We start from the raw sequence: 26,957 nt of genomic DNA on the forward strand, positions 1-26,957 counted from the left end.
ATAAACCACCGCAGATTCTTAATTACGTGACAACGGTTTTTTTTTGTGCTGTGGGGCAATGTAAAAGAATCTAATTTTTCAATTAGTACTTCAGGAAGAATTAGGGGCAAATATATCATAACAGGGATTTGTGGATGTGCTTGTGTGACTGGACGTTTAGAGAATGTGCCTGCTGCAGTAGGCTGGAGTATTCATGACACATTACAAGTTCCAGTACAGAGAAATAGTATAACATGGGATTTAATTTATTGGCGGATAACATGTTGCACACTTCTGGACTTCTAATTTAATTAAATGTCTTCTTTGTATAAGACGAGAGCGGTAGTTTCACATCCTTTTTCTTAGCGCGTGGGGCAACGCAAAACCTCAGAGGGAGGGGCGCTGCAGTGACGTTTGAAACTTTGGACGTCATCAGTCACGTGGCTTTCATTTAAGCAGCGATTCCTAATGCCTTTCGGGCATTAAATGATGCATATAGAATAAATTGAGAAATGTTAACATTTCCATAAATTTGATAGACGTCTTCTAAATACAACATGTTAAATGATGACATGGTATAACGTTATAAGTTTAATGTTACGACTTACAATATATATGTTGGGTGTAACATATACGGTGTATATACCATTCATGCCAAGTGATCTGTTGGGGGATTCGGGGGTTAGGGGGGGTCCCAGCTTTCTCTGAAGAAGGGACTTTAACTTTAGCTTAGTTGGTGTGTGTGTGTGAGTGTGTGTGTGAGTAAGTGAGTGAATGAATGAGAGAGTGGTGCGTGTCTCGTCTTCGGGAAGGTTGATTAGAAGGTGGGGTGGCTTTAAGTACGTCTGGGATGTTTTGCGCATGCGAAGGTCAAGGTTGATATTTTATTTCTTCACGATTGTGGGCGTACTGCTTTGATAGTAGTAATGTATTCTTATTAATAAGATTGAAGTGAATAAGTAGTGATTCGTGTGTGTGTTTCTGAGAATTCTGTTGGTTTAAGGAACACCAGTTCTTATTAATTAAAAAGGGTATTTTAAATGTATCTTAAATATATTTTAAAATCATTCCTACATAAGTATATTTATTGTATTTCATTATTTCAAAGTGTTCAGACTCAAACCGCACCAAACCGATGATTAAAAAGAGGTGGTGGTGTGAGGCAGTGGGCATCAATTCCCGTTATTCCAATGCGTATTTTTCGTTTCGTCTTTTTTTAGGAATTCTGTGTCAAATCAGCAGCCTCTAAAATACCTGTGCTGGTTATGTTGGAAAATACTCTTTAAAGTGACGATATGAAAACTGTCAGTATAATAAAAGGAAAATCAGAAATATGGCAGTTATTTCTCATTATGCTCAATGAGAGAGGACAACAACTTTTGTTTGCTAATGCTTAACGGTTTTAATATAAAATAACAGCAGACCAGGGTTCAAGGACGAAGCTGAGCAGAATCGGGGCCAAAATGTATATTTAAGGTGCTGGAGGAAAATATGACTAAATAAACTAACAAGTAAAGCTTACAAATAGATGATCGTGGAATTGATGTGCAAAACAATATAGAAATACTGCAGCATCACATCTCTGGAGTAAAACAACGCCACGATTAAGGGACATTCAAACCTGCGGGGGTCGAACTTGTTGGACTGAATCACTGGGTGTATCAGACTAGACGATCGACCACCAGGGGAGCCTGTGGGGTCTGTCGTTGACTCGCCAAGACTGTGAAAGTGAAGGCTACGACTGAAATCGCAGGGTAGTGTGATGTGGTCCGAGGGGACAGGGATGTGACTTCAATAAGAGAGCTTACTCGTTTTAACAATCGTTTGATTTTTTTTTCTTTTGACAAAGACATTTAAACAGGCATTTTTCTGTGTATGACCTTAACACCTCCTATGTTGTCTTTCCTCTTATTTTTACATTATCCATACTTGCTACCCACCCCTGAGCGCAGACAAAATTTTCAGGACTGGTGCACTCTTGAGAACTACCAGACTACCAGTATACTTTACATACCTCTTTAATTCTTCAATATAATTTTACTATACTTAACAATAAATGATTGATGGTTTCTCAAATGGCAGGGTGCCTGACTGCCTACATAAAGCTTAATTATAACGTTCTAGTTAAATTATTGTACTTATACAGACTTATCATGGTCTCATAATTTCTGTTTTATAAGGCTAGAGCCTCCATTTGTCTTTATTACAGAAGGCACATCTTTAATTACCTTTCTGGGCTGCTTTAAAGCTTTTTTTTTCTGCAACTCTTATTGATGTTATTATACCTGCGTTGTTGTTTTCTGCCAGCAGAGGGCAGTGTTGCATTTAAGTTTATAGACACAGTAGATAGACTTTATTAATCCCAAAGAAAAAGCCAAGCAAAATGACCCCTTTTATTGGCTAACTAAAAAGATTACAATATGCAAGCTTTAGAGGCAACTCGGGCTCCTTCTTCAGGCAAGATGTGATACAGAAACTGGAGTACCCTATGTTAACCCAAGGGGAAATTCACATACTCCAGCAGCAGCATACTGATAAAAAACAATATTAAATTAAAGATAATCTTGTATAATGTTAACGTTTAGCCCCTGGGTGGAACTGAAGAGTTGCATAGTGTGGGGTCTCCTCAGTCTGTCAGTGGAGCAGGACGGTGACATCAGTCTGTCGCTGAAGCTGCTCCTCTGTCTGGAGATGATCCTGTTCAGTGGATGCAGTGGATTCTCCATGATTGACAGGAGTCTGCTCAGTGCCCGTCGCTCTGCCACGGATGTCAAACTGTTCAGCTCCGTGCCTACAATAGAACCTGCCTTCCTCACCAGTTTGTCCAGGCGTGAGGCGTCCCTCTTCTTTATGCTGCCTCCCCAGCACACCACCACGTAGTGAAAAGTTAGGATAGGCACTATGTCATAGATAGGTAAGTGACAGAGAGGAAAGGCACACTATAACTGATTGTTAGACGTGAAAGACACTATATAATAGATAATACTTTATTTTTCCCAAATGGAAATATAGCTTTTATTTCATGTCTATCTTTTATATAGTGTCTTTTATACCTATCTATTGTCATGCACGAGTGCATAGGGAGCAGCTTAATGACCTGACGCGCACCGCGCCAAGTCGTGCCAGGGGAATACGGTGGGGTACTAACCTCTCTTTCTTTGTTTTCTCAGAAAAAACGAAACACCGCCGCCATGACTTTACCCAGCCGCCTAAAGAAACCAGCCACTTCCGGGTACCTTTCTACCTTCTGGTCCCTTCCTGATGATGTCAGTTTCCCATCCACCACCACAATTTCTTCCCAGCTTCCCATCGCTTCACTTCCGTTCCCACCTTATAAATTGTCCGCCTGCCAACCCTCATATGTCTATTGTAGCTTTGGAGAAAAACACTGACCTTACTTACCTTTTATGGAGCCAAAAACCCCAAACCTTTATGCTTGTATGTGCTTTTTTACAGTGGCGTAGTCGGCAGGATTGCAGCCCGAAGAATGTCTGAAGGGCAAGACCTAAATATGGTGTTAACCACCATGATGAATGAGCTCCAGGCTGTCAAGCTGGATCAGGCAGCCACGAAGGTGGAGTTTTTATTTTTTTTGGTTCTTTATTTCGCCTTATACAATTTCTCATATTAGGAATTTGTTAGTTTTTGCATACCCCTTGGGGTCAGAGCGCAGGGTCAGCCATTGTACGGCGACCCTAGAGCAATTGAAGGCAAAGGGCCTTGCACAGCCTCCACCACCTCCTATCCTATCGTCCCGCTCTCCGAGTCAGACGATATCGAGTCATATCTGTCGGTTTTCAAGAGGACTGCCTCTTGGAACCAGTGGCCAAAGGCGGAATGGGGATCCATACGGGCACCGTACTTGGAGGGCGCTGTACAGCGGGCCTATCACGATCTGCCTGAGGAGGAAGCCGCCAATTATGACCTCCTGAGGGCTGAGATCTTTAAGCACTACGGTGTCACCTCGGGCCAGCAGGCAAGGGAATGTCGGCACTGGAAATTTGACCCCGACCGCCCGGCTAGAGCCCAGCTGTTCGAGTTCTGGGGCAAGCTTGGGCCCTGGCTAAGGCCAGATATCAACCAGGCTCGCCAGGTGGTCTAGCAGGTAGCCTGTGAGGGGTTAGTCAATGCCATGCTGGACTATCTTGCACAGCAGGTCTAAAGACACCCCTATAAAGATATAAACAGTCTTCTGGAGGTCTTAGAGTGCCAGCTGGCGGTGACCAAACTTGGGAGGTAGGAGGGGTCGGCTCGCTGGCCCAACAGGGATGTGTCGCTACCCCTGAGCCCACCCGTCGCTCTGCGGAGGCTCCGGTGAAACCGAAAGACAGGGTGCCCGCCCCACCGTGCTGTTTCAAGTGCGGCGAGGTGGGGCATATCCTCACCGCTTGTCCCTTAAACATCAAGCCGATGGACTGCACCTGGGCCAAGGGGGAGAGGTACTGTGCTCCGTTGAATCCCCTGGTGGTCTCCAATACAGGAGTGGTGTTGGTAAATGGGCACTCAGTTCTGGCGTTGTTCGACTCTGGGAGTAACATTACCATTGTGGCTCGCCGTTATGTTCTACTGTAACAGTGGGTACCTCAAAGAACGAGCGTGACTTGTGTACACGGGGAGACCAGATCGTATAGGTCCACAAAGTGCTTCATAAGCTGGAAGGGGAATCTGAAACCACTGCTCGTCGCTGTGTTACCCGAGCCCCCCTTTCCAGTTATATTGGGACAAGACTGGTCAGAAAGTAAAAGCAGTAGAACAGAGATCACTCCTGAACCTAGCTTGGGTCTAATTGTGGATTGTCAAGGGGCCCTCCTGCCCGGGGTTTGTTTCCTGCCTTGCGCCCTGTGTTGGCTAGGATTGGCTCCAGCAGACCCCCGTGACCCTGTAGTTAGGATATAGCGGGGTTGGATAATAGATAGATGGAGATTGTTCTTAGATGACTGAGAACAAGTAAAGACCAATTCATTGCACAAGCATTTGGCTGAGCTCACCAAAGTCGCTTTCTCCATCCCAGCAGATCTTCAGGTGCAGGCGGCTACCCACTCATAGGCCTGTGCCACTTAGGAATGAACGAACGGCCATCTTCATTTGGTGTGTTGTTTCCCAACAACTGAAAAGATACCTTATGACCAACAAGTTAGATCCACTCTGCTAGCATCACATTTCTGGTTGAAATTTGTATACGTCTGGGATGGTTGGACTGGCACCCTGCCTTGTGCCCTGGGCTAGCTGGGAGGATAGGATCCAGCAGAATCCCGTGGCCCTGTTCAGAACTAATCAGGTTTGAAAATGACTGACTTGACTGATTTATAGACATTCTTGAAGAGGTGGTGGCTCTGAGGCTAGGGATTTGCACTGGCAATCGGAAGGTTGCTGGTTTGATTCCCATAAACGCCAAAAGTGACTCTACTCCATTAGGTCCTTGAGCGAGAAGGCCCTTCAGCTGCAATTGCTCCGTCCTGGGTATGACGTTAATCAGCATCCAGCCCTGATTTAAGCCCTCCAACCTGCAGGGAAAACACCTCACACTGGTTCCATTCCACCTGAACTAGTGTGGTGCTGAGGTGTCACCTGTTGTATGGCTGCACTTGGGTCCTAATCTGGTTTATCATGTGGTGGGTACAGCAATGTGCTGTATCAGTGCCTGCTCCTAACTTCTCTCTCTCTTTCTTAAAGAGGTGGCCTGGGGTGAAATGACTAGGCGGTCACCTCAGATGGCACTTTGGTAAGGATGGCATTTTCATACAGCGGTATTTATTTAGCATTATGAAACGTTAATACTATAGGGCTTGGTGGCGCTTGCCAGTGCTGACCCAATGGATTCCTGCTCCCTTCGTTCCTCGTTTAGGTCGCTGTTTGTTTGTTTAGCCACACTAAGTGGAAATTGTATAACTGTGGCAGGCTGCCCTTTTTCTTATCAGCTCCCTGCAGCTGGCACTTAAATGGCTCATTTGAAGGACAGGAATGCCAGCTGATACTGTTGGGTCAGTTGTCACTGATGCTGCTGGTTAGCACCGATGCATTGCCATCCCTTTGAGACATCAGTGGTCTTGTGGTAAAGTGAGGTCCGCACCTGATTGGCTTCCTTTTAAATAAATAGTCGCCGCACTCGCGTCTTGGTAAGAGGGGGTGTGGTACCGTGGCGGGAGTGGTTCCCGGGCGCTACACTAAATGCAAAGGTGTAGGATCGTCTGTGGCCCTAATTGGCACCAGTAGCTGCTAATCGACACAGCTGTGCCACATCCCCTCTTTAAAAGAGGAAGCGCGATTGCGAGGAAGGAGAATGGAGAAAGAAAGAGTGGACAGGAGGCGGAAGGAGCCGATAGGAACCGGTGTGAGCGAGCTGAAGGGAGCATGCTCAAAGGAGCGAAGACAGGTAGCTGGGATAGAGCGCACCCTGAGCGGCGCGGGAGGCTGAAGCCTGGGGGTTGAATGTGTGATCGCTCCAGCTGAGCAACTCGGGGAGCCACAGCGATGTACACTAAGAGGAGCGACTTGCTATGGAAGACCGGGAAGGCAGCGTTGGTCGAGGAGGCTTTGGAGGAGAGCTCCAATGTGAGGCCCATGGCCGTTGGGATCTGAAGTCTAGGTCTGGAGAGGAAGCCAGGCCGTAGCCATGGGACGGCAGGGACCCGGACCTGAGGAAGGTCAGCTGCTTGTGTCGGTAGTCAAAGTCAAAGCGAACTTTATTGTCATCTCAACCATATACTGTACAAGTATACAGACAGACGAAATTGCAAAGCTCAGGGTCCACAGTGTAACAACATGAAGTGCAAATAAAAAATGAAAATTAAATTAAAAATAGAATTAAAATAAAAATGTAAAATTAAAATACAAACAAGACGAGACATTGTGCAAAGACAAGACAAAGAAGTAGCAGCAATATTGACGTGTAGTAAGCAATATGAACATTGATGCAATGTATGGTATTATGCAATCTACATACATAAATATAGTCAATAAATATGTAATACAATAAGTAAATAAATAATAGATAATACAGAAGTGATCAGTGTATGATAATAGTTGTTTAAGATGTGTAAACAATGACAGGTCAGAATGTTTCACAGCAGAAGGATATCAAGTGCAGTGTGCAAAATCCGTAAAGGTCAGTATGAGATTTTCAGTCCTTTTCTACCTGCACACTCGTCTTTGCAGGACAGTGGCCTGCATGTATAAAAGTTCTGTTTATAGAGGTGGTTGAGGCCGTGTGGAAGACCCCAGGGGGCAGCATGGTGTTGATGAGTCTGACAGCTTGGGGGTAAAAACTCTCCTGCAGCCTGGCAGATCTGGCTCTGATGCTGCAGTTCCTTCTCTTGGACGGCAAGTCCATGTGAGTGCTCAATGCTGCAGGCCTTGCGGACACTGCGGTTCAAAAATATGTCAAGTAGTGCAGGGAGAGGCACCCCAATAATGTTCTCTGCTGTCTTCACTATCCTTTACAGGCTCTTGCGGTCGGATATGTTGCAGTTGCCATACCAGACCGTGATGCAGTTGGTCAGCACACTCTCAATGGTGCCTCTGTAGAACATGGTGAGGATGGAAGAGGGAAGACGCTTCAGGAAATGTAGTCTGTGCTGGGCTTTCTTGATTAGCGATGATGTGTTATGCGTCCACGTAAGGTCCTCAGTTATGTGTACACTGAGGAATTTGGTACTCCTAACGGTCTCCACATCTAAACCGTTGATGCTGAGTGGGATGTGGGCAGGATGTGATTTTCTGAAGTCTACAATTATCTCTTTAGTTGATATTGAGAGATAGATTGTTGTCTTCACACCATGCAGACATCCATTCTACCTCATCTCTGTATCCTGTTTCATCATCCCTGCTTATCAGTCCCAGCACCGTCGTATAATCCGCAAACTTGACGATGTGGTTGGTGTTGTGCATGGCTGTGCAGTCGTGAGTCAGCAGGGTGAAGAACAGAGGACTAAGCATACAGCCCTGTGGCGCTCCAGTGCTCAGTGTGATGATGCTGGAAGTGTTGTGGCCCATCTGAACTGACTGGGGCCTTTCTGTCAAGAAGTTCAGGATCCAATTGCAGAGGGTGGTGTTCAGGTCCGTATGGGATAAGCAGAGTGCCAGTGAGAAAGAACGCACTGGGCTTCTTAGGAAAGACAGTTTCCTACCAGCTTATTTTCACCTCGTTTTTAATGGATTTATTTATTGTGATTTTAAGCTCCACAGAGCACTGCACTTTTTAAATGATTTTAATAAAACTAAACACTTTTGCACCTTCCCTCTGCTTTATGTGGTGTCCTCATTTCTACAGCTCACCTCATTCATGACTAGTGATGGTGTCGGGTTCAAGGGGCTGCCAAATGAGAAGAGGGAGCATGGAGTCAGACCCACACCGTCACAGGTCTCCAGAAAATGCTTCCCAACTCCTTGCATTGGCACACACCGTGTGTTGACAGAGCGAGTCCACCAGGTCCGGTCGAAAATTGTCACAATGTGTTATTTTGTCCTTTTGTTATAAGGGGATGCACCGTAACTGTGGAAGAAAAAGATTAGAAATATACTGCTAAAAAAATGAATGGAACTCTTTTTAATCTGAGTATATCGTCAAGTCAATGACACTTGTGGGCTGTTGATCTGTCAGTTAAGTGGCAGGGGGGCTTGTTCATCAGTTTCAGTTGCTTTGGTGCACTACAATGAGACGACCCCCAAAACAGGAATGAATGGTTTTAACAGATGGAGGGAGGCCACTGACATTTTCCCTCCTCATCAGTTTTGTCACTTGTTTTGCATTTGGCTACAGTCAGTGTCACTACTGGTAGCATGAGGCCATACCTGGACCCTACAGAGCTGGCACAGGTAGTCCAACTTCTCCAGGATGGAACATCAATATCACGTGCCATTACCAGAAGGTTAGTTATGTCTCCCAGCACAGTCTCAAGGGCATGGAGGAGATTCAGGAGACAGACTGGCAGTTACTCCAGGAGAGCTGGACTGGGCCCCTCATTGAAGGTCCTTAACCCATCAGCAGGACCCATCGGTATCTGCTCCTTTGGGCAAAGAGGAACAGGATGAGCACTGGCAGAGCCTACAAAATGACCTCCAGCAGGCAGGCAGGCCACTGGTGTGAATGTCTTTGACCAAACAATCAGAAACAGACTTCACGAGGGTGGCCTGAGGGCCCGACAATGTCCTCTAGTGGGCACGGTGGAGCTCGATTGGCATTTGCCATAGAATACCAGAATTGGCAGGTCCACCACTGGCACCCTGTGCTTTTCACAGATGAGAGCAGGTTCACCCTGAGCACATGTGACAGACGTGAAAGGGCCTGGAGAAGCCGTGGAGAACGTTATGCTGCCTGCGACATCGTTCAGCAAGACCAGTTTGGTGCTGGGTTAGTGATGGTCTGGGGAGGAGGCATATCCATGGAGGGACGCACAGACCTCTACAGGCTAGACAACGGCACCTTGACTGCCATTAGGTATCGCGATGAAATCCTGGGACCCATTGTCAGACCCTATGCTGGTGCAGTCAGTCCTGGATTCCTCCTGGTGCACAACAATGCCCGGTCTCATGTGGCGAGAGTATGCAGGCAGTTCCTGGAGGATGAAGGAATTGATCCCATTGACTGGCCCCCATGCTCGCCTGACCTCAATACAATAGAACACCACTGAGAAATTGTTTTGGTTCATCCAACGCCATGAGGTTGCACCTCAGACTGTCCAGGAGCTCAGTGATGCCCTGGTCCAGATTTGGAAGGAGATCCCCCAGGACACCATCCATCATCTCATTAAGGGTATGACCACCCCCCCCCACGTTGTCAGGTATGCATACAAGCACGTGGGGGGCCATACAAACTACTGAGTACGATTTAGAGTTGCTGCAATTAAATTTCGGCCAAATGGACTCGCCTGCCTGCCACATCATTTTTTCCCTTTGATTTTCAGGGTGTCTTTGAGTTCAGCCCTCTGTAGGTTGATCATTTTCATTTCCATCAAATAATGTGCCATCCTTTCGTTCCCAACACATTACCGTATCAGGCCATATCAATAGAGACAGCCATCATGACTTTTTTATCCTATTGAGATCTGATGTGTTTTCAGTGTTCCTTTAATTTTTTTGAGTAGTTTATATTAAAGAAAGAAATTTTGTGCTCAACGAAGTAACCTCTTTGAGTTAGAAACCAAGACGGGAGGAAGCTTGTTCATGCGTCTTTCATTTCTTTGTGAAATGGGTAGTACTTGGGTGTTGTACTGTGTTAGCCATTATGAATGTAGAGAGAAGTTAAGCAAAATGACACTTTTAATTGGCTAACTAAAAAGATTACAATATGCCAGCTTTCAAGGCCGTTTGGACCTCTTTGTCAGGCAAGATGTATGTATGTATGTATGACATCTATCGATTACATCTCGCCTGAAGAAGGGGCCCGAGTTGCCTCAAAAGCTTGCATATTGCAATCTTTTTAGTTAGACAATTAAAGGTGTCATTTTGCTTGACTTCTCGCAACATTCATGATGAGGGATAAGGAACGATCAATAAGCAAAGACAGAGAGTCGTATTTATAGACAAAACAGTTTACATTGCAGAGCTGAGTTTAATGCTTACTCAATATCGGACATTTTACTCCTTTTGGTTCATTAGCTAACTCACCCAACTACATACCCAAACTAAAAGTCTCATTTCACGACATTCTTGTCTTTTCCAATACATCTTGATCAAAATTAAATCGATACCTTTTGTCGCACTTTCGTAAAATACCACTGCACTTCTTGTTTGCTGCTCACAACTGAACGCAGCTTCCCTTCTCTACTCACACGCTTTTCTCGAATAGCCCGCGCTTGCGTGCTGCGATCATCTAGATGCTAATTTGAGAGGATGGAGTTCTCGCGCGATTTACAGGCGTACGTCCGGAGGAGTGGGCGGGGTTACGCGGACAGCTGCTGCTCGTTTGGAGTCGAATGCTGCAGTGTAAAGGACAAGTGTGAGCTGTACGTAAATGTGAGTAGATATTAATATCATTTGCTGCTTCGATTTCGCTAAAGACAATGAACATTTATTTTGTTGGTGTTGTGGAGGAGGACTGTGTTTGGTGCTGGCAGACTGCGAGGCATTGCTGCTCTCTTACAAGTTGCGATATCGCACATAAAGAAGCGTGTCTCCCCGTGTCCCCTAATATTGGGTAAGGCAACCGGCGTAGCGGTGTTCTGTGTATGGTGCCAGGATGTTCTGAGTTCCACTGCGACCCACTAGCGACCGCAGGGCTGAGGCGGAGGAAGATTCGATGACAGGTTTATATTGCTACCCATAACCAGGCACTTCTCCACCTCAAGTTTTATGCTTGTTTTCTCCATTTGTACTTCACCTTAATCCGCTTTTTCCCTAAAGTGGGTACGTGGATTGCTATAATACGATTATGCCTAGGAATAGGAGTGCTGTCCAGTTTTGGGATCAATATTCTAGCCCTCCATGTTTTGCTTTTTGGATTCGGGGGCTTGGGGAACGGGGAACGGACTCGTACAGTAATTTGGTTATATAGCGCCCAGCATGAATTCTTGCAGCATGGTTGTTGCTTCTATTATATTGTTTTGCAGTTTGGTTATCTGGATGGATGTCGTCTGTTTCAAAATAATTTGCATTGCCTTTTCTCCTTAATGCTTATCTGAAAGAAGCAGAGAGATTAATATAATCCTTATCAGCAAATGGACATTTGCGCTCAGACACTGAAAGGGTTAAACGAGGCAGTGTGCATATCTTTATCTAACTAGACAGCCAGTGACATTTGATTTATACTTCGCTGTGTGTTCCCCCTTCGTCAGGACATCTCCTAATCCTCTCTCTCAGTGCCTCTGAACATTAAAACGCCTGTGTGTGTGTGTGTGTTTATAATGTTTGTTTTTTGTCTTGTGAAATCATGCACTCCTGTCCCTCCTGAGTTACAAATAAAAAACGAGATTTTCAGCTTGACACCTTATATAGAGCAATGCACAATTGTAAGTATTGGCTTTGTTCATTTCAAAGGGGCTATTGTAATAATTCTAAAATGTTTTGTAAGGTTGTGCTGTGAGCATTGTGCTATATCGAGTTTTCCCTCAAATACAGTAAACTGTTGTACTTATTTTGGTATTCCAAAAATATTTACATGGATTCTTTAGACTGCATTTTATGTAATGTGTATACAATACGTGTGTGTGTATATTTTTCATTTGGAGCACAGGGTCACGCAGTGTCAGCAGAAGGATCGGAACCCACAAACTCTGGGTTTACAGTCCAAAGCCTTGACATCTATCTGTCTCTCTCTCTCTATCTATTTCTATATAGGCAAAAAGTTTACAAGACCATGTTTTTGCTCTGTAGACTTCATCAGGTGTGTTTTATTGTAAATTATATATACACACATACACATACTAGTGGGCTTCGCCCCCTCCAGTGCTATGTGCTGTTGTGAAGAGGGGAGCTGAACGAACCTGAAGGAGAAACGGCCGCTCCTACGAAACCCCTCTTAAACGGTGATACAATGGGAAACAAATACAGTTGTTTTTTTTACCTCCTCTTTGCTCGATCAGCTGCTGGCTTGCTTCTGCTGCCGTGCCTTGTGATTTGCATTTTGTGCGGCACTTTGAACATTTAAAAGCCTGTACAGAAGCTGTCCTTTTGTCTCACTGCCTTGTCTCTGTTCTCCCCCAGACATTCTCAAACACTATTCGATCTCATTTCTCTGTTTTGTTATTTCACCGAGTAATATGTTCTGTTTTTTTTGAGCTAATGTGATCTTTACTCTAATTTTTTTTGACACATTCGAGTTTTCCTACTTCCATTATCTCTAACCTGCACTGCATAGATAGATGCATGTGTATCATGGTACTTGCTTGTAAAGGTTGTAAGTTTGATGTGACTTGGGACGTTAATGTCTCTCTCTGTTTCTCTTCAAAAGATCACGTTTTGTTCCCTTGGAAAAAGTCTCACCCCCAGATTTTCTTTTTTTTTTATTTAATATTTATTTATTTAAATAGAACTCTAGTTCCTCAGAGCAGTGTGATTGGTCAGTTTCTTTTTGGTTCTTTATGGTTGAAAACGCGTGAGAGACAGTGCACCGGAGAAGGATCGTTCAAACACACACAAATACAGAATACATGCTGAAGGGACACATAGGGCAAGAGCTAACAAATATTTTGAAATTTTCCTGTTAGCTGTCCTTGAGAGATGTGGATAGAGATGTGTGAGTGGGTATAGAGGTGTGTGCAAAAGTAGGTTTACAGTTGTTCGTGTGGACTTGTAGGTTGTGATTCTTACAATAGCCTTATTAAGTTTATTACCTCAAAGTTATGTCAAAATGGCACAGTACACTTAGTGCACTTAATACAAGAATAAACTCTGTGTTTTGCATATTTTAAAACTGTAAATATGGATATATGACATTTGTGTATATATACTGCTCAAAAGAATTAAAGGAACACTTTTTAATCAGAGTATAGCATCAAGTCAATGAAACTTATGGGATATTAATCTGGTCAGTTAAGTAGCAGAGGGGGTTGTTAATCAGTTTCAGCTGCTGTGGTGTTAATGAAATTAACAACAGATGCACTAGAGGGGCAACAATGAGATGACCCCCAAAACAGGAATGGTTTAACAGGTGGAGGCCACTGACATTTTTCCCTCCTCATCTTTTCTGACTGTTTCTTCACTAGTTTCACATTTGGCTACAGTCAGTGTCACTACTGGTCGCATGAGGCGATACCTGGACCCTACAGAGGTTGCACAGGTAGTCCAACTTCTCCAGGATGGCACATCAATACGTGTCATTGCCAGAAGGTTTTCTGTGTCTCCCTGCACAGTCTCAAGGGCATGGAGGAGATTCTAGGAGACAAGCAGTTACTCTAGGAGAGCTGCAGAGGGCCATAGAAGGTCCATAACCCATCAGCAGGACCAGTATCTGCTCCTTTGGGCAAGGAGGAACAGGATGAGCACTGCCAGAGCCCTACAAAATGACCTCCAGCAGGCCACTGGTGTGAATGTCTCTGACCAAACAACCAGAAAGACTTCATGAGGGTGACCCAAGGGCCCCATGTCCTCTAATGGGCCCTGAGCTCACTGCCCAGCAGCATGCAGCTCGATTGGCATTCGCCATAGAATACCAGAATTGGCAGATGCACCACTGGTGCCCTGTGCTTTTTACAGATGAGAGCAGGTTCACCCTGAGCACGTGACAGAAGTGAAAAGGGTCTGGAGAAGCCATGGAGAACATTATGCTGCCTGTAACATCATTCAGCATGAGCAGTTTGGTGGTGGGTTAATGATTGTCTGGGAAGGCATATCCATGGAGGGTCACACAGACCGTTACAGGCTTGACAAAGGCACCTTGGCTGCCATTAGGTATCAGGATGAAATCCTTGGACCCATTGTCAGACCCTATGCTGGTACAGTGGCTCCTGGTGCACGACAATTCCTGGCCTCATGTGGTGAGAGTATGCAGGCAGTTCGTGGAGGATGAAGGAATTGATACCATTGACTGGCCACCACACTTTCCTGACCTAAATCCAATAGAACACCTCTGGGACATTATGTTTTGGTCCATCCAATGCCACCAGGTTGCACCTCAGACTGTCCAGGAGCTCAGTGATGCCCTGGTCCAGATCTGGGAGGAGATCCCCCACAACACCATCTGTCATCTCATTAGAAGCATGCACCGATGTTGTCAGGCATGTATACAAGAACACAGGGGCCATACAAAGTGCTGCGTACAATTTGGAGTTGCTGCAATTAAATTTTGGCAAAATGGACTTGCCTGCCACATCATTTTTTCACTCTGATTTTTGGGGCGTCTTTGAATTCAGGGCTCTGTAGGTTGATCATTTTCATTTCCATCAAATGTGGCATCCTTTCGTTCCTAACACATTACCCAGTCTATATCAGTATAGATATCCAGGAGGATTTCTTTTTCCCATTGAGATCTGATGTGTTTTCAAAGTGTTCCTTTAATTTTTTTGAGCAGTTTATATGTGTATGTATATATATAATACATGTACAGTATATACTCAGATGTGCTTTTATTTATTTATTTTTTAATTAGATGGTCCTGTTTTGATGATCAACCTTTCTTCGATGACTTTTTGTTGGTGGACAACGAGTCAATCCCATCTTGAATTGGCACTGGCTGGTTCTGGTAAGTTCACTTTCTGTCAGCATTTGAAAATTCTGCCAATTAAAATAAATAAATAAATATCTTCTGTTCCTACTAGGGTTGTCAAAAGTATACATTTCGGTAAGTGTCTGTTGTAACATTTTAAAAATTGTTTCAGAACTCATTTTTCATGGTATCGATTCTACAGGCTGTGCTTTGTTCATTTTTTTTTTTCTTTCTTTTGACTGTTGAGCCTCATTGGCCACTGCTATTTTACGGCTCGACCTCCATGTTTTTTTTTTTTTTTATTATTTCTGAATTATTGAAACATTCATCAGTACATACCTGAAAACTGTTGGGTCTGAAATAGGGATGCAATGTTGGTTGTTTTTTACATGTTAAAAATATGTTTTGTTTTTATAGTCTGTTTATGTTTAACGCATTAAGACGGGTCTGCAATCGGCTCTTTCAGGGCAGATGTCGACTTTGGTTAAAAGAAGTGGTTGATGGTGGTAATCAACAGTAAACGGTGACAAAACCCACTGTTATATTTTAGTTGGACTCTCTTTGCTAGGAGGAAAGTCGGCTTCATTGGTTTGACCGAGATTCACTGCGCACGCGTGAGTAGCGAGGAGCAAACAGCCAAAGTAGCATGGACACCTGGCCAGAGATCAAAGTGGAATACTCTGTAGGTGACGTTTTGCAAATGATGGCTGAATTGGACTACGACTTATCAGTCTCCGATTTTGATACAAGTGATTGGAAAATTAATGTGGGGGTCCCAGTTTGTGCTGCTTATGGCAACATTTGCCTGGGAGTACCGCCACTTACAATGACAAGAGGATAATGCCAGATTGTGATGCACTGCGACTGTGACTGCCCCTTGCCATGTGAAGACGGCTTGGCAGCCAGCCTGCCACGTATTCCTGGCAAATTGGCAGCCAAAGCACACAGGTCATTTGTGTTGATTTCTGTGTGAAACCAATACTTTTTGTGCTTTTCAGAAAACCGTGTTTTTGTTTTTTTTTTGAATATTCAGCCCTCAAAGGGTTTTACTTGCAGACCACTTTTATTCTGCACTGTTCATTCAGGCGCAACACTCTTTAGTGCTAAAAGGGTTTCTCATTCCCTTGATTTTTAAACTCTCACTGCGAAGTGTGCTGCTGTAGCACATTACTTTCTTCAGTTGCATTTCGTGTGATTTTTAAAATTCATCACATTTATTACGTACTCTAAGACGCTGTAACTTTTCAGCGCTCCATTGCACAAACCGCGATGCTACTCCTCCGTGTGTTCACATACTCTCTGTATTACTGTAGGAACTGAATTGTGGAAAGGCGACTAAAGTGAAATTCGATTACATTTGACTGGCTTTGGAGACCGCGGCGTGGAGGGGGTCTGCGTGATGGCAGCAGTCTGGTGTATTTTCCTTTGAGCTGTGTCACAATAAGCGCTGCTCGGCACAGCCATGCTTGTGATTGATTGATTTATTTAACTTTGATGACTGCCCTGTTTTGTTGCAGTTTCCTCATATTGTTGGTGAAAGCAGCTAAAAATTTGCATCTACTTTTATAAAATTATGACTGCGGGTGAATGGGAACTGGAGTTATTGGGATGGGTCATAATGCACGTTATGATTAATGCCAAGACTGTTGACTACTACTGCGGTTATTTACTTCTATGCTTTAATGACTACAATTTGTACTGTTTGTTTCCAATAATGTTAGGAGTTAGTGCATGCAAAAAGTTTTTTTCAATTTTTTATTGACTTGCGTTATATAATATACTGTGCTAGGTATCGAAAATTGTATTCTTAATATCGTACTGAAATTTGAAATTTTGGTATCGGGACACAGCCCTGATTCTTGCGTCTGACTGTGTGTCGATCAGAGTATCCCTGTAGTGTGCTTGTATTAACTGCCCACACACTTGCATGGCAGCAAGTTACACACTGCGGCTGTGCTGGAGCGAAGTCCGGACTCAACCACGCCAAACCGTACTCGACCCTTTTGGTTTCTTGACTAACCTCCACTCGAACTCCCCAGTCGACAGACAATAATAGATAAATGAGTCAAAAATGAAGGTTCATTAAGTGTAAAATGAACATATTAGAACACCCTTAATACTCCGCTGCAGGTGCAAATATTTACAGTGAAAAAATGAAAAACATGAAAGGACTGCAACCTCTCATCTTATCCATGAAACATATATAAATTGCAAAACGAAAACCAAACATCCTTATTTTTTTGCCTCATGTACACCTTCTGCCCATAAGAAGCAGATCAGTGCTTGCTGCTCTTCTTCGGTGCAAAAAGAGAGCAGAGTGGCAATATGTACACCCAGAAAACAACAGCAGTGTGGAAGTGACTTTCTTGCAGCTGTTGCGTGGTGGGCAATGGGTGAGTGGAAAAAAAAAATGATGAAACGACAAGCACGTTGGGATGCCAAAGCCCCAACACGACTAAGCTAGTGTCGCTAAACCAGGCCAATGCAGTAGAGACCACTGCCACATTTTCCCAGCAATACACTTTTGATTATAACAGTAGTCCACTCTGTGACGATGCGAGTTCGACTCCATGCCCCTATTGTTGTTCAGGAGCCCTTGAACCCAACACCGTCGATAATGTCACCGAGATGAGCTGACACATAGGGACAAATCTCTCAAGGCCAGGGGATATTTCATAAAGTGCTTTATTCAAAAACAAAAAGTGCAAAAGTGCAGCGTCAAAGTTCAATAAATAAATCCATAAAAATCAAGTGTCCAGTGGGGTTAAAACCATCGACAATAAATAAATCCTTTAAAATCTGAGGTAAAAATGTAGAAGTTAAAAACGCAGTCTCTCACACCCTTCTTGTTCTCTGGCCCACCTCCATCACTCTCCCCGGCTCACCATTACTTGCAGCCGCGGAGACCCAACAGTCACGAGCTCCTTCTGTCAACCTCCGTCTTGGCCTCCAAACGGACGTCACTGCCAGACCGACGAGGCTGACTCTCCTCCCGTGATCTTTCGCGCACCTGTAGTCGCTCCTCAGATCCCGCGGGATGACACCTCTCCTGCTCACCCCACTCGCTAGTTGTCAGTGGGGCGAACTAGCCCCCTAGAGCGCCTCCATCTAACGCTCCTTCGCGGGGCCCCGCTCGTTCTGTCGCTCTCTCTTAAGGTGGCCAGATCATCCAGCCTAGACTGCCATTGCCGTACTTTAACCTCCTTCTCACATCGTTCTCCGATTTTTCTCTTTTTTTCCACGATTCCTGATTTTTCCTCTCTCCCTCCCTCCGTGGGCACAGCGTCTTAATTACATACCGCAGGAAGCCAATGAGGCAAACAAGAGTGACCACACCCTCACGTGCAGGTGCGACTCTCTCCAATCACCCCATTAACTCCCCGCGGTTGTGCAATCGCGCCCACAGAGAACGACACGGCTATACGGATTTAAAAAACCTGACTTTTTTCAGAAGCCGTGGACCCGCTATACCACACACTCAACAAGGAAGAGAAATCGGGGAAAGCAAATAAGAAAAGGCCATTGTGATGGAAAGGGATTGGGTGTGTATTATTATATTAGACCATATGGAGAATCCATGTATCAAACAAAAAACATGAGGTCTGTGTTGATTAGGATGGTTAGCGCAGAATTAGGAAAATTATACATACAAAAGTCCAACATGAAAACACAGTAACGGTATCCATCCATCCATCCATCCTCTTCCGCTTATCCGAGATCGGGTTACGGGGGCAGCAGCTTGAGCAGAGAGTCCCAGACTTCCCTCTCCTAGCTTCTACCACTTCTACTAGCTCTTCCGGGGGAATCCCGAGGCGTTCCCAAGCCAGCCGAGAGGCATAGTCCATCCAGCGTGTCCTGGGTCTTCCCCGGGTTTTCTTTCCGGTTAGACGTGCCCGAGCCACCTCATCTGACTCCTCTCAATGCGGAGGAGCAGCGGCTTTACTCTAAGCTCCTCCCGGATGACTGCGCTTCTCACCCTATCTTTAAGGGAAAGCCCAGCGGAGGAAACTCATTAAAAAACTCATGAATTAAAAAAATAAAAAACAAAGCTAACCTTTACAAGTATCATAAATTACCCCGGCTGTTACAGACTGGAATCAAATGTATGTTTTTATTCTAAAATAGTAAGAATACGAGCAGCTCATTTCTCAAAACGGACTCGTCCGGGATCGAACCCGTGAAGCTTTGATTACCAGTCAACAGTTGATACCGTTGCGCCACCGAAGCAGTCGTAGCAAATGCGTGTCAATGTCGCATCCTAACACCGGTTCTTTTTCTGCAGTTATATTTTTGAATAAAAGCGCATTTGTTCTGTTATATTTGTACCTTTTGTGAAAGTGTTTCTTTGATATTTGGAATTCAGGCTTCACACATTATGCACTTCATGTCTACATTTTGTCAATTATTACTAAAACATGAAAAACGTTTCTGTTTTAACGATGTGTTTACATAGATCGTTGTAGACACGGAGCACACATGAAATGCATGTGTTCCAAATAACGATATAGTATTTATAAAAGGTGTGATTTTTCTTGACTTCTCACTCTATACAACTCTAAGCAACTGACACGCAGGTAAACAGACTTGAAGTGAGAAAACTGTGCACATGTGATAGCAGGCTGCTTGCTTCTTATCCACACATTTACAGAACAAAAGACGCTGACGGAGAAGTGCTAAGTGATTTAAGGTGGGACGGATCTACAAGTTTTTTCGTAGGCTCTGGTAATTCTAGTGTTAAGAGAAAATTGACTTTATTGGGCCTGAGAATCGCCTGCATTTATTAAGTCACGGACTTCAAAAGGTGTTGACGGTGCGGCAGAGATGCTGGTCGACTGTCCACAATGGTGTGTCCATGCTCATCGGAGTTCTCTCCTCCAAACAGCTCCAAAGGTAGTCTTCAGGTAGAAACAGGCCTAGGGATTATATGGCTACACTAAGTAAGCAAATGAAACCCGCCAGAGGAATCACAAACGCCTGAGATGCCAACTGTCTCAAACATTATAGTGCCATGAAATCGGGGGGCCATGTAGAAAAAGTGTTGTGTGACCGAAATATATAAAAATTCCCTTAAATGAAAGTCTGCAGTGTGCACTTTTAATCACATCTGAAATGTTTGATTTGTAATTTTGTAAACTATGAATCAGAGGGGGAAATCAAGGAGAAATGTGTCTTTGTTCCAAACATTATGGAAGGCACGGTATGTCAGGGCAGCGTTGAGCTTTGTATTGCAAAAAAAACGCAATCAGAAATTTAGACGAGATTTTAATTTATTGTGGGTTTTTTGAAACCATCACAGGGTCCAAACTGTAAACCACAATTAACATTTTGGTTAAATGTCCCTCAGCCCATTTCACCTCAATCAGACGCTTCTGGTAGCCATGAAACGGGCTCTGGCAGAAGTCTGGTTGAATATTTGTCCGCTGTTCAGTTCAGCCCAGTTTGATGGTTTCCTGAACGGACTTCTAAGCACAGTCCTCATGTTTTCAATAGGGTTGAGGCCAGGACTTTGGGAAGGCCATTTTAATGTTAGCCTGATTTAGCCATTCCAAAACCAACTCTGATGTGGATTTGGAACCCCCGATTGTGTCCATTAATGGACCGGCACCCCGTCCAGGGTTTTGTGTTCAATACAACAAAAGTCGTTTGTGCATATCTCTCATGAATTATTCATGGCAGGTTAATTGAAAGAAAAGACAATAAATAAAGCTAGTGAGGCCTGAGGAAATCACTTGGAAGGCACTCAAGAATGTAGCTAGGAGGTTTCTTGATATCTGTAGAGTACTGAACTACCAAAGCGATGCCACAGCAAAAATGTCTTTAGTTCTTCAAAGACTCCTTCACATGAAGCTTCCAGAAAGAACCTTTTTATTTATTTAGATCCATAACAGGTTCCATACAGTAAATAACTGTAATTAGATGGTAACTAATTTGTGAAGTGCCAATGGGTTATGAGTTTAAACGGACTGTTGTGGCATGCGAATCTTACATTGTGGGACTTGAGCATGACCCAGACGTGCTTCCAACTGACAATTTCCTAACACCAGAAGTACTCCCTGGTCCCAGATCAATTAAAGGAGTTGCTTCTCCTCACCTTGGTGAGTCGGAATTGGGAGACGGAGGACAGCACTTGCTTGGAGGAAGAGGAGTTGGACAGAACAGGGGGAAGACTTTTATTCTTATTGTTGTGGTGTACTGTGTGGGATGATTCTAGAAGGGCCTGTAAAGATACTAGAAAGAATAAAAATCCATCCATCCATTTTCCAACCCGCTGAATCCAAACACTGGGTCACGGGGGGTCTGCTGGAGCCAATCCCAGCCAACACACGGCACAAGGCAGGAACCAATCCAGGGTGTGGTGCCAACCCACCGCAGGACACACACACAAACACACCCACACACCAAGCACACACTAGGGCCAATTTCGAATTGCCAATCCACCTAACCTGCATGTCTTTGGACTGTGGGAGGAAACCCACGGGGAGAACATGCAAACTCCACGCTGGGAGGACCCGGGAAGCGAACCCAGGTCTCCTAACTGCAAGGCAGCAGCGCTACCACTGCGCCACCGTGCCGCCTCGGTCAAAAATCAAAAACTGTAAATTGTAGCTGAAAATCCATAGATCAGAAGACATTTACTGTGAGTACTAGCTACAGTAAGTAAACACATGTTGTTCTCTTGTGTTTTCTGACAGCTGGGATAGATAGGAAGTGCTCTTCGTGACCTTGTGATGTCACTGCCTTTACTTAGCAGGTTGTTTCCGTAGCAACGTGAGCAATAACCTCTCCACAAAATGGCAGCACCTGTGAAAGGTGGTTAAATAAATAATATTCAACTTTAGCATAACGCTTTCTGGACGAAAAGATCCATAATCCTAATGTAATCCGCTAAACATTCAGTTTTTTTCTTTCCTGAAACATTTAAGAAAGATGTTATGATCTCCAGTTGCTGTGCCCCGTGGTCACATATATTATTAATGTACTTCCTAAATTTTGAAATGTAAATAGAAAATCTTAACAGTTGGAAGAACAGAAATAGTCTTCCGAAAGGGTTGTTGAAGGCATTTCAATTTGAAGGACTAATTTAACCACAGGGTGGCACCGTGGCAGTGCTGCTGCCTCGCAGTTAGGAGGCCCGGGTTCGCTTCCCGGGTTCTCCCCGTGTCTGCGTGGGTTTCCTCCGGGTACTCCGGTTTCCTCCCACAGTCCAAAGACATGCAGGTTAGGTGCATCGGTGATCCTAAATTGTCCCTAGTGTGTGCTTGGTGGGTGTGTGTGTTTGCTCCCTGCGGTGGGCTGGTACCCTGCCCGGGTTTTGTTTCCTGCCTTGCACCCTGTGCTGGCTGGGAATGGCTCCAGCAGACCCCAGTGACCCTGTAGTTAGGATAAAGCAGATTGGATAATGGATGGATGGAATTTAACCACAGAAAACAACACAATATGGATATAAAGTGTGTAAGAAGGGTCTTGACATTGGCTTCCTGAGAGGTAGTTTTGAGTTTATGAAAGAATATGTACACCAAGAGTGGGTATGAAAGTAGGTAATGGTGTAAAGTGTAGGGGGTTCATTACAACAATAATACACACTGAAGTCCAGCTTTTAAGAGGTCCTACAATTCTTGGAAGAAGGTGAGTAAATATGACTACAGTCTACCTTAAGTATGTGACCCAATTCTGAAAATGTAGAATTGTCTAAACCACAGCAAGCACTTTTGGCGGAAGCTTAAAACCTTAAATACACAAAGAAATTGCCAAAGTGCCTGCTTAAGATCGGTTAGTGAGACATCATTGTGTAGAGCATTTGAATGAGAAATCCATCCACCCACCCACTTTCTGAATCTGCTTCATTGAAAGTCGGGTTATGGATTCGTTGACAGACTCGCTCTATAGAGTGGTAGACACAAGTGCTCAACATGTCAACGTTTTTCTCATTAAATATGTTTCCAATGCAGCTGAGCATGTGAAATCTAGACCAGCCGTTGGTATTCATTGGAATTGGAACATTCCAATCCATGAAAAAGTTGTGCGCGATGAAATGGAATGACAAAGGAACAAAGTATGGATAACAGTAAGAAAAAGCACTAAAGTGGTCAATTTCACTAATGAGTTAATACGAGAGTAAATCAAAAAGTAAAGGCAATTTGAAAAGAGAAACAGAAATGACAAGCCAAGTATGAAATTTAAATAGAGTCTGATGCAGTACAACATGTTTGTGAAGGCTCTGCCATTAGTTTACTTGAAGCCAACGTCAAATGAATCACTGCGGGATTCCACTATTGTTGAACAACACACCGTAGTGACGTTTCTTTGGGCAGAGGGAGTGTAATCTGTCGAAATGCACCAAAGGATGTTATTTCAGTACGAGAGTGAAAATGGCAGGACTCGATGAAAAGTTTATGAATGGGTAGAAAAGTTTAAAACGGGAAGCTCAACCTGATCATTCTTCAGCATCTCACACACAAGTCCACATCAGTGTGACAAACGCCTCCATCATTGAAGAGTAATGGGTTACGTTGTCTGTGGTTGCTGCATATTTGGATATCTGCTGCGGATCTGCATGTGCCATAGTGTGTGACGACTCTGGGTACCGTAAAGTGTGCACCTAATGGGTACCCAAAAATCTGCACAAGCTAACATCCGTCGGTGAATTTCAGCTCCTTTCACTCTCTGCCCAACGAAATCTCGCAATGGTGCATAATGACCTGCGTAATGATTTTGTCATTTAGTAGTGTTGTGGAGAAGTCTTCAGAAAGGCGGTCAGAATTTAGACTTCATTGCAGAGCACATAAAGCCGTCTCAGTTCATGAAATGGGCCCAGTGGGTGGGGCGCGGGTCACATTTATTTCAATTCTAATCACAATAATGTCCTTGTTTTGTACATTTTCTGATCAATCATTTCATATGTTATGCCATAACAGTGACCTCATGCTGTACCTGTTTTTATAACAATTACCTCACCTTTTTTAGATTTTTCACCTAATAATCCTTAATCTTTTCATAACAATCATTAGGACTCAAAGGTTCTACTTTCTGCCTGGCCCAGAGGTGACCATCACCAGATCATGTTTTACATTCGTTGCATTCCTAATTTTGAGCTAACCAAAACTGGTGGCCGTTTAATTGATCAGTCCTCATCATCATTAAGTTGCAACAAGAACGACCCACATATCCAAACTGGACAGTTCAATTATTAACTGCTTGTTGCACCAGCATCCCTTAAAACTAAAATCACAGGCATCAGCACGTAACTTCACTGGTAAGGGCTGAGCTGCTGGACGGGTGGCCTTGAGCCGGCAAGCACAATGCTAGAGCCTTTATTAGTCAACTCTTAAATTGTTATATTGCTCAAAGCCAGCTGATATAATATGTTTTGCTTTACCTTGATTAATGAAGGTATTGATTCATGAGGAAGCATTGATTGTAGCAGGAATATGGCTACCTGTACATACTGTGACATACTGCATCTGAGTAAGCATTGAAAACTTTGTTCATGGGCAAAAAAGGGTGAGCAACCAAACTGCCCGAGAAATGACAAGCAGAATAGTGTGATGAAGTGAGTGAGGGGTCCGAGTCAACACAGGAATTTTAGATTTTAAAACTAGGGGGCTCTGCCCCTGCTCGCCCACCCCCGGGTTTGGTTTACTGGATATACAATTTAAAGAGATTGTTACTTTCATGGGAATTGTTACATATGCATTATTTTCACTTTTAATTTAAAACTTTAGTAAAAACAATATTTGGAATTAACTTTTCTTCAGGATCTCATTGAATTTTGGTTCCATGTTTGGACTTGCATCGTGACAACACAACTTATAACTGCTTGTGAGTAAATTTCGTTTCAATCTCTCTAATAAATAAAACGACTTTTTCGAATGTTTGTCCATGCTCACTCTTCTTCGCTTCGTCGTTAACGTGTCATCTACAACGTCTAAAATGATTGTCCTGATAAAATTTATAAGAGCTGAGAGCGCAGGAAGCGTGTCTGACAAAAGCATTCACACGACTGAGGTTAGATGACCGTGGTATTATTTGAAAATAGTTGTAAGTACGGCGTGACTTGAAAGAATCTCATGTTAAAAGTTTCCGTACCGCGGGACTTCATACCACGCCAACGTTTTTGGAATCTTTTAATTCTCGCTGGCAACATGAATCAAAAGAACTACAAGTCTCCGACTTTAAAAGTTTAAATCCGAACAATATATTCGATCACTGTTCTGTTATTTCACCGAGTAATAATTTCCGTTTTGTTTGCGCTAATGTGATCTTTACTATCCTTTTTTTTGAGACTTTTGAATTTTTGTACTTCCATTATCTCTAACCTGCTCTGCATGTGTACTGTGCCAACGTTTTTGAATTCTTTACGATGTTGTACTTTGTCATCTACTCTTTGTCCTTTATTTCTGAGTCCAGGCGTGGACTCATCTCGCGGGACATATAAGTGTCTCTCCGAGAAAATCGCGTCTCGTCTCCTTCCAAGATTTTTTATTTTGTTTTTATAATGCAGAGATCAGTGTGGCTGAGCTCAGGCTTGTGTGTGTATGTGGGAGTGCTTTGCTGCGAAGCTTGCTGGTTACATGCGGGGTCTACCAGTTCAGCCGTTACCCAGTGATATCCCATAGGTTGTCAGGCAGAGCACCTGTGCCCACAACGTACAAAAGGAGCCAGGGTTGTATGTGAAGAGAGAAGCAAATTTGAGAAATTAAGAAGACGACAAATACTAAAGAACAGAACTGGTTAGGAGTCATGGTGGGGCAAAGCAGCCAGGAGAAACCTCGCAGTGGAGCTGCATGAGGAGGTAGGGACGTAGATCGACAGGTAAATCAAGAGCTTTGCCTGAATACTTTTGCACGCCATTTTAAAGTCTAACCTACTGAAATGTGAATCCGCTTTTGAAAAGGCCGAGGCTTTCTTACAGAGTTAAAGGAAAACTGACCGCACAGCAGGTTTCTTCCCAGTGGAGCACAGCTTAGCAGCGGCACCTGCTCCTGGTCCGTGTACACAACTTTTAGCTTAAGTGCAATGTGGTTAAATTTACATTTTTTTTCTGACTAACCATATAAACTGTAAGTTCAAGTGATGTACAGTATGTCTACGACTTTCACGTCAGTAACTTAGTAACTAATATACAACCAACGTGGAAAAAATTATTATAAGGGCAACACTTGACATTGTTGTTAACGTGGACTTAAAAATCTTTACTGACTTAATATATGGCCAGATGAACCTTTTCTGATTGTTTTTATTTTGTACAAACGGTACGTAACATTAACACAAATGGCTTATAAATTATGTACTACACCATAAAGAGCAGTGCTTAAGTACTTTGTGACCTCAGCCATGTTTATTCCATCCGTCCTGTAGAGTTTACTTTGTGGTGGAATATTACAAAGCATAATGGATACTAAGAAAGCCCCCCACTCTTCTGCATTTGCTTGGTTTAGTTATTTTTTTTATTGAAATATTTGCAGCAGTGGTGTTGGTGTAGAGCTGCAGGTTCATCTCCAACTTTCATAAAACCTGTTAAGTAGTCCTGCCCACAAAGCCTTTCCCACCTCCACCTTTCAGCATCAAACTAAAAGAAGTGGCAGTTCAGGGTGATGTTTTTAGATGTTTTTTGGCTCAGACAGATGAAGCAGAGGGTGATGGTGCGAGGAACCTCATCAGAATTGGCCGATGTTAAGAGTGGTGACCAGCAGGGGGCAGTGCTGGGGCCGCTGCTATTTTTAATATATATAAATGACTAGCCATCCCCTGTGGCTTAGCCCGCATATTAGTGAAACAGGACAGTGAGGAGGGCCCTGCCTGGCTCTCTACTCCTGACGTCACACTTCCCTCTCCCCTCGGCCAGCAGCCTCAATGTCAGATTAGTGCAAATATATTGCTCTTGCAAGCGAACTATGAT

At 43.8% G+C, this 26,957-nt stretch overlaps 1 protein-coding gene across 3 annotated transcripts in view; it reads left to right on the forward strand.

Annotated features, from left to right (window-relative positions):
• Positions 1–10,847: 10,847 nt before the first annotated feature.
• Positions 10,848–26,957, forward strand: part of pomgnt2 (protein O-linked mannose N-acetylglucosaminyltransferase 2 (beta 1,4-)) — an 89,361-nt gene continuing 73,251 nt past the window's right edge. Inside the window, exons 1-2 of one of the 3 annotated variants that reach the window (XM_039736990.1) lie at positions 10,848–10,932; positions 15,002–15,094. The gene's annotated coding sequence lies outside the window, so the exon portion shown is untranslated. Of the gene's footprint in view, positions 10,933–10,988; positions 11,114–15,001; positions 15,095–26,957 lie in introns of those variants that run through there. The other 2 variants (XM_039736992.1, XM_039736991.1) reach the window with 2 other exon arrangements.

The sequence above is a fragment of the Polypterus senegalus genome, chromosome 15 (genome assembly GCF_016835505.1).
Source record: "Polypterus senegalus isolate Bchr_013 chromosome 15, ASM1683550v1, whole genome shotgun sequence".
Classification (NCBI taxonomy): Eukaryota; Metazoa; Chordata; class Cladistia; order Polypteriformes; family Polypteridae; genus Polypterus; species Polypterus senegalus.